This window comes from Sinocyclocheilus rhinocerous, unplaced genomic scaffold, assembly GCF_001515625.1.
Source record: "Sinocyclocheilus rhinocerous isolate Xijiao unplaced genomic scaffold, SAMN03320098_v1.1 scaffold1229, whole genome shotgun sequence".
In the NCBI taxonomy this organism is placed as follows: domain Eukaryota; kingdom Metazoa; phylum Chordata; class Actinopteri; order Cypriniformes; family Cyprinidae; genus Sinocyclocheilus; species Sinocyclocheilus rhinocerous.
The window spans coordinates 90,921-98,000 of NW_015650319.1; positions in this window are offsets into that span (position 1 = coordinate 90,921).

Consider the following 7,080-nt stretch of genomic DNA (forward strand, 5'->3'; position numbering starts at 1 on the left):
TTTTTTTATTGTTTGCAATAAAAAACGGCATTTATTGTTTGAATACTGCAATACAATGGACAGAATTTGAAATCTGAGACTTTGTTTCATATTAAAAGTACCAAAGCACAATGCTTATTGTGATATATTGGATGGAAAGTGCCCTTCAAGGTTCCGGTCATTAACTGAAAACAGGCAACACTAATCGATTCTTGGGATTTAAGAATCGATATCGTTCTGTAAAAATGAGAATCGATTAATATCGAGATATCGATATTTTTTACCCAGCCCTAGTGAAAACATTCTAGCGTCAACGTCATTACTCATTCCGAACTCTTAAAGTGACCGGCGTTCTTTATATCTTATTAATGTAACAGACACATTACTTAAAACATCAGATTATAAGTCTAACTAAACATGCAACATTTCCTCTCCCCTCCCAGTGAACTAAGTGTGAAAGGACATTAAGTAGTCCTGAAAGCGAGCAGGCCAAATCTGCGATCTGGTAGGCCTGCCTTGCGATGCTGCAGATGGTGGTAGGGTTGTTGTTTGCAGAGTCACTGGATGCTGTGCTGGGATCAGAGGGCATGAAGAACTGAGCAGAGAGCAAGGGAGCACAGCGTCCCGGATGTGATCTGCACCAGAAGGACACAGTACTTTCCTAAGTCAACTGGCATGCAGGAACCAACGGGAACCATCCGATTGCTGGAATGTAACTGGACCTAACTGCTTTTGTACCTGATGGGGCTGCGACCAGAAAGTGTGGAGCTTGTTTTTTTGGTATAGCCGCTGAACCTGCACCCAGTCCAGTGGGGAGATCCTGGGAATCTGGAATTTTTTCTTTGCATTGAATCTGTTCTGTGCTTTGAGTTGTTGTCAACGTACCCTGGATTTCACCACAGGGTTTCCACCGTGAGATGTAGGAGGACAAAATCTGTGCAGGGGTAACTCCAGCTCTCGCCCCAGCATCAGTTTTGCTGGTGACACCCCAGTGGTGGCATGCTGAGCTGCTCTGTAGTGTAGAAGAGTCTGAGACAAGGCCTCGTTGAAAGTAAGCTCTCAGACCATTTTTCATTGACTGATTAAATCTCTCTACGCCCCCATTTGACTGTGGATGATAGTAAGCTGTTCATATGTGTTGGATCCTTTTGCTTTGGATGTAATTGGTAAACTCAGCAGACACTAGTTGAGGGCCATTGTCTGTCGTCAAGGTCCTTGGCAGGCCCCAGTGGCCAAAGAGCAACTCCATAAAATCAATGATGGAGCTGGACGTGACAGAGCCCACAGATGTTACCTACGGCCACTTCGATTGCAGATCATAAACTACTACAAGGAAACGCAAATGATGGGGTACGTCGTGGAGTTCACCGCAGATATCCAGCTGAATGTAGTCCCAAGGTCGAGTTGGCCAAGGTAAAGACCCCAGTGGTGGCGGAATTTGTGGGCCTGTTTTCCCGCTTACGAGACATGGAGCACAGTCCCGAACAACCTGTTCTATGTTTTTGTCCAACCCTGGTCACCATACAAGATCCCTAGAGCGCTGCTTTAGTTCAACTATGCCGAGATGGTCCTCATACACCATGGCCAGCACTCGTTCTCTGAGTTTAGCAGGGATAATGGCACAGTGTCCACGTGCCAAGCATGTGTCATTCCAGCAAGAGTCTGAGACAAGGCCTCCTTGAAAGAGCAGCCTTGTGCCAAGTGGGCTCTCAGACCATTTTTCAGCGATTGATTGAATCTCTCTATGCCCCCATTTGACTTTGGACGATAGTAAGCTGTTCGTATGTATTTGATCCCTTTGCTTTGGATGTAGCTGGTATACTCAGCAGACACTAGTTGAGGGCCATTGTCTGTCGTCAAGGTCCTTGGCAGGCCCCAGTGGCCAAAGAGCAACTCCATAAAATCAATGATGGAGCTGGACGTGACAGAGCCCACAGATGTTACCTACGGCCACTTCGATTGCAGATCATAAACTACTACAAGGAAACGCAAATGATGGGGTACGTCGTGGAGTTCACCGCAGATATCCAGCTGAATGTAGTCCCAAGGTCGAGTTGGCCAAGGTAAAGACCCCAGTGGTGGCGGAATTTGTGGGCCTGTTTTCCCGCTTACGAGACATGGAGCACAGTCCCGAACAACCTGTTCTATGTTTTTGTCCAACCCTGGTCACCATACAAGATCCCTAGAGCGCTGCTTTAGTTCAACTATGCCGAGATGGTCCTCATACACCATGGCCAGCACTCGTTCTCTGAGTTTAGCAGGGATAATGGCACAGTGTCCACGTGCCAAGCATGTGTCATTCCAGCATGACAATTCATGTTTCACTTGGGCATACGGCTGAATATCTTTTGTAATTTGAGCTGGACAGCCATTCAGGACATACTCACGGACAGCAGAGAGCGTGGAATCAGCTGATGACTCCTCTGTGAGTTCCTTCAAGGACACGAAAGCTGTTAGGGGTGCATGCACTAGTTGAATAAGGTCCTTGTCCTCAGCCACCTGACAGGGGGCAATGGGTGGTGACAGAACGGGTCAGCAAATCAGCCACTACATTATCTCTACCTGAGGTGTACTGTATTGTAAAGTAATACTGCTGGAGACTGTCTCTCCAGCGGTACATGCGCAGTGGTTTGTGGCCAGACCCAGAAGGAGACATAAGTGCACTGAGGGCTTGGTGGTCAGTTCGAAGGGTGAATTTTCGGTCATAAAAGGTAGGCATGCCATCACTCGCAGGCCCACATGCAAGCCAGAGCCTCCCTCTCTCCAGTTGAGTACATTTGTTCCATCAAACTGAATGTACGAGAAGCAAAAGCCACAGGCCGTTCGATGCCATTCTGGAGTTGTAAAATATCAAAGCCAGCAGCAGTAGCTAAAGCATGACAATTGACCAGTGTGGGGCAGTAAAGACTGAAGAGTGCCAAGACAGGGTGGCTTGTCAACTGTTCCTTAAGTGTGTGCACATCATCAGAACAAACTGAAGACCAGGTCCAAGGAGCATTCTTTTTGAGCAGCTGGTGGAGAGGTTACGTGATCATGGAATACTGAGGTAGAAAATGCATATAGTATGTTGTCATCCCCAGAAACGATGCAACTTGTGCTGCAGACGAAGGCTCCGGCACCTGATGTATAGCCTCAATATTGGAGTGTAATGGCGAAAGGCCCTTGGCTGAAACACTCTGGTACCGCAAATAAGCATTTCTCCATGTTAAGTGTCAAATTATGTTGACTGAGTGCAGCAAAAGTGGCCCTTAAGCACCGTTCGTGAATCAATGCATTCAGGGCATGGACAATGATGTCATCAAGGTAGATGGCAGTGCCAGAGACACCAGCCAGTATGGTGGACATGATTTTTTGGAAACAGCTAGGGGCCAAGCGGAGTCCAAAAGGCATACTTGTGTAACGGAATATGCCATAATGTGTAACGAATGCAGTAAGATTTCTGCTGACTGGGTGGATGGGAACCTGGGGATAGCCTTGGTGGAGGTCAAGTTTGGAAAAAATTGTTGAGCCGTGAAAGTGTGCAGTCAGTTCTTCGATTGATGGCAGAGGGTAGCGATCTGGGATTACTCCTTTGTTGATGGACCTTAAGTCCACGCAAACTCTGTCCGCCAGATTTTTTCTTAGCAACTGTCAAATTAGACACCCATGGGGAGGCGTCAAACAGGTTTGATGATGCCCTCTGCTTGCAATTTTCCAAGTTCTGCTGTGACTTCCTCACGCAGTGCCAGCGGAATGTGGCGAAGCAGCTGAATGACTAGTTTAACTGTGGGATCCAAGAGAGGCTGGTGAGTGAATGCAGCCAAGCACCCAAAGCCTTTAAACAGCCTTGGCCATTCTTGTTGCCAGGGACAGCTGACAGTCAGAATTTGAGCCCCCTTATTGTCCAGCAGAGAAAACTCCAGACTCATAATCAGGTCCAATCCAAGGAAATTGCTGCCATGGCGTGTATTGTGAAATGGGAAGTTGGGCAGGGCCTTGTTGCCATACTGGACAGGAGCATGTATAAGACCAATAACATCGATTGCAGAACTTCTATATCCAAACAGATTCAGAGAAGGCAGCTGGAGGGGCAAGTGTGGCAGGAAACGTTCGTGAGTGGCCATATTGAGTAGCAAGACTTTAGCCCCTGTGTCCAGGAGCAGAGGAATACAAGAATCTGCTATATTAACAGGACAAGTAGAAAAACCTGCTGAATTGGTGTTTATTGAATGAATAATGGCAGGGGTTGTAGCGTTAGCACATGGGTTTCGTTGTGTAGGAGCTTGAACTGGAGTAGACGGACACCATTTTGCAAAGTGGTTCAGCTTTTGACAGCGTCGACATGTTTGTCCTCATGCAGAACATTCAGGGTGCACGTGAGGAGTGTCCAGTGGACCCACAATTTCCACATCACAGCTGAACTTGAGGGTGTGCATATTGTATGTCTGCAGTCAAAGATATATCTGCCTCTGCCCCGTGAACTTGTGTGCATTCTTGTATCATGTCCCCACTGCTCACACTTGATTCATGTGCTGTGTTTAATTTAGCAGCACACTGTGCTGACTCAATTTGAGAGGCCAGAATTACAGCTTTCTCTAAAGTGAGATCATCATCTTCCAATAACAGCCTCTCCAGGACGAGTGTATTGCTTGTTTTGTCAATTAACTGATCTCGTATAATCTCATCTGATAAAGTACCAAAACAGCATGTTTTTGCCAGCCCTCTTAAATCAGCGACATATTGAGCAATTGACTTACCAGCATGCTGTCTGCGCTGTCGGAACTGCAGCCGTTTCAGCAGAGATACGCCAGGATGGGGCAAAAAGGGGCTCGTGGGAGATAACGACAGCACGGGGAAATCATCAGCCATCCTCGTCGCCAATTGTTCTGTCTGTCCATCAACTTCCCTCACATCACTGAACTGCGTGAAAACATTCTATCATCAACGTCATTACTCATTCCGAACTCTTAAAGTGACCGGCGTTCTTTACATCTTATTAATGTAACAAACACATTACTTTAATGAAACATCAAAATATAAGTAAATATAACTAAACATGCAACAGTAACTTTTGTACTGGACTTTTTTAAAAGTTAAATTTAACTGTCTGGAAACAAAAGAGGATTCACAACCTGTCTAAATATTTTCACCCTTGTCCATTTATGTACATAATAAAAAAGTATAAACTATTTATTAATTGGCTTCTAAGTAAGATATGTCAACATTCAAACCAGTGGACAAACTCCAGTCCTCAGGACTTATTTGACACATCTGATTTAGAACATCAACTCGTTAGGTGAGACCTCCATGAAATTAACAGATAAGAGAGACATACAAAATGTGCAGAGCAGTGGGTTCTGAGGACTGGAGTTGAGAACTAATGATTTAAACCACTTTGAAGTGTTTTTGTGCGAAGAACACAATTTCAAGCCGCATTTGAAGGAGCCTTCAAATTGGGACAGCCTTCGTTGCACTAATATGGCACATTCGGTCTTCGAATGCAGCCTTCGAAGGATGCAGACTTTGAGATGGGACACAGCTATAGTGGTTGTTCTTTGCAGCACAAGCATCAGCTGCTGCTAATTAACTGCACGGCAAGCAGCGTAAGGGAGAGAGACAGAAAGCAAGTGGCAAAACACACCCCAAAACATACATGTATATTATACATCCCCAGGACATAACAACATGATTACATGAATATAAGCTACATTATATCATACAAAGATGCTTTATTAATAATCTTTTAAAATATATATGGGCTACTGAGAGTGTGAAGAGTGTGTCATTGTTCTCTAAAGGTTGTGGAAGTGTGGTGTCACAGATGAAGGTTGTGCTGCTCTGGCTTCAGCTCTGAGATCAAACCCCTCACACCTGAGAAAACTGGATCTGTCTGAGAATAATCTAGGAGACTCAGGAGTGAATCCACTCTTTGCTGAACTGGAGAATCCTGACTTTAAACTGGAGGAATTGAGGTAAGTTCATCTCTGATAGTCACATGAACTGGTGCAAAGAGACATATTTTTAAATAGCTTATAGTCAGACCAAAAGTAAACTAATGAAATAAAAAAATAGTATACAAGCAAACCTACACTAACAATAAACATGATGAAAAAATAGGCGCAGAAAGACGAGCAAAATGAAGAATATTAATTTCTGATATCTGAAGAGAAATATCATTTAATTCACATTTATATTGATCAAATTAATCTTTTCTCGGTGTCTGTCTTCATCTTTAACACTGTTAGTGCAAATCTGATTAGATGAATAACAGCTACATTATATCATGCAGAGATGCTTTATTAGTAATCTTTAAAACACATATGGGCTACTGAGAAAGTGAAGAGTGTGTCATTGTTCTCTACAGGTTGAGTTATTGTGGCGTCACAGATGAAGGTTGTGCTGCTCTGGCTTCAGCTCTGAGATCAAACCCCTCACACCTGAGAAAACTGGATCTGTCTGGGAATAAACTAGGAGACTCGGGAGTGAAGCTGCTCTCTGATGTACTGGAGAATCCTCACTGTAAACTGGAGAATTTGAGGTAAGATCATCTGGTGCTCAGAGAGACATATATTTAAATAGTTTATAGTGAGACCAAATCAGAGTGTTTGGGACTGTATTTAACATATAATGACATTACATTAATCACATTCAACGTAATCACAGTTAATGTTTTTGATAGCTGAAGCTAAAGCTGATTTGATTTATCCTCACTCTCCTTCACTCTCATCACATCACATCAGTGGCAAGGCTACATAAGGCCATGGTGGCGCTCAGGGGTGGATCTATCGGGGTGGCAACTGCCACCCTAAGAAAAAGCTATGCCACCCCAGAGTTATCACAGAATAAAATATAAATGTAAGCAGTTTCATGTGCTACCTTTCAGCCGCGGTGATGACAGAGTAATGCAAAATAATGGCAAAAACACGTCTTTTAATAAACTGTGCACGATGGTTGCACGCGCACGCAGTGTGTCAGTGTAGTCGGCTTCATTAACAAATGACTCTTATGAACCGGATCTTTTTGAGTCAAAACCACAAAGCGCGGCCCAGTTCACTAACGAATTGTTGTTCCATTTGTTCGTGAATCAGATAATTACTGCTTTTCAGGTAACTCAGAAGTCCT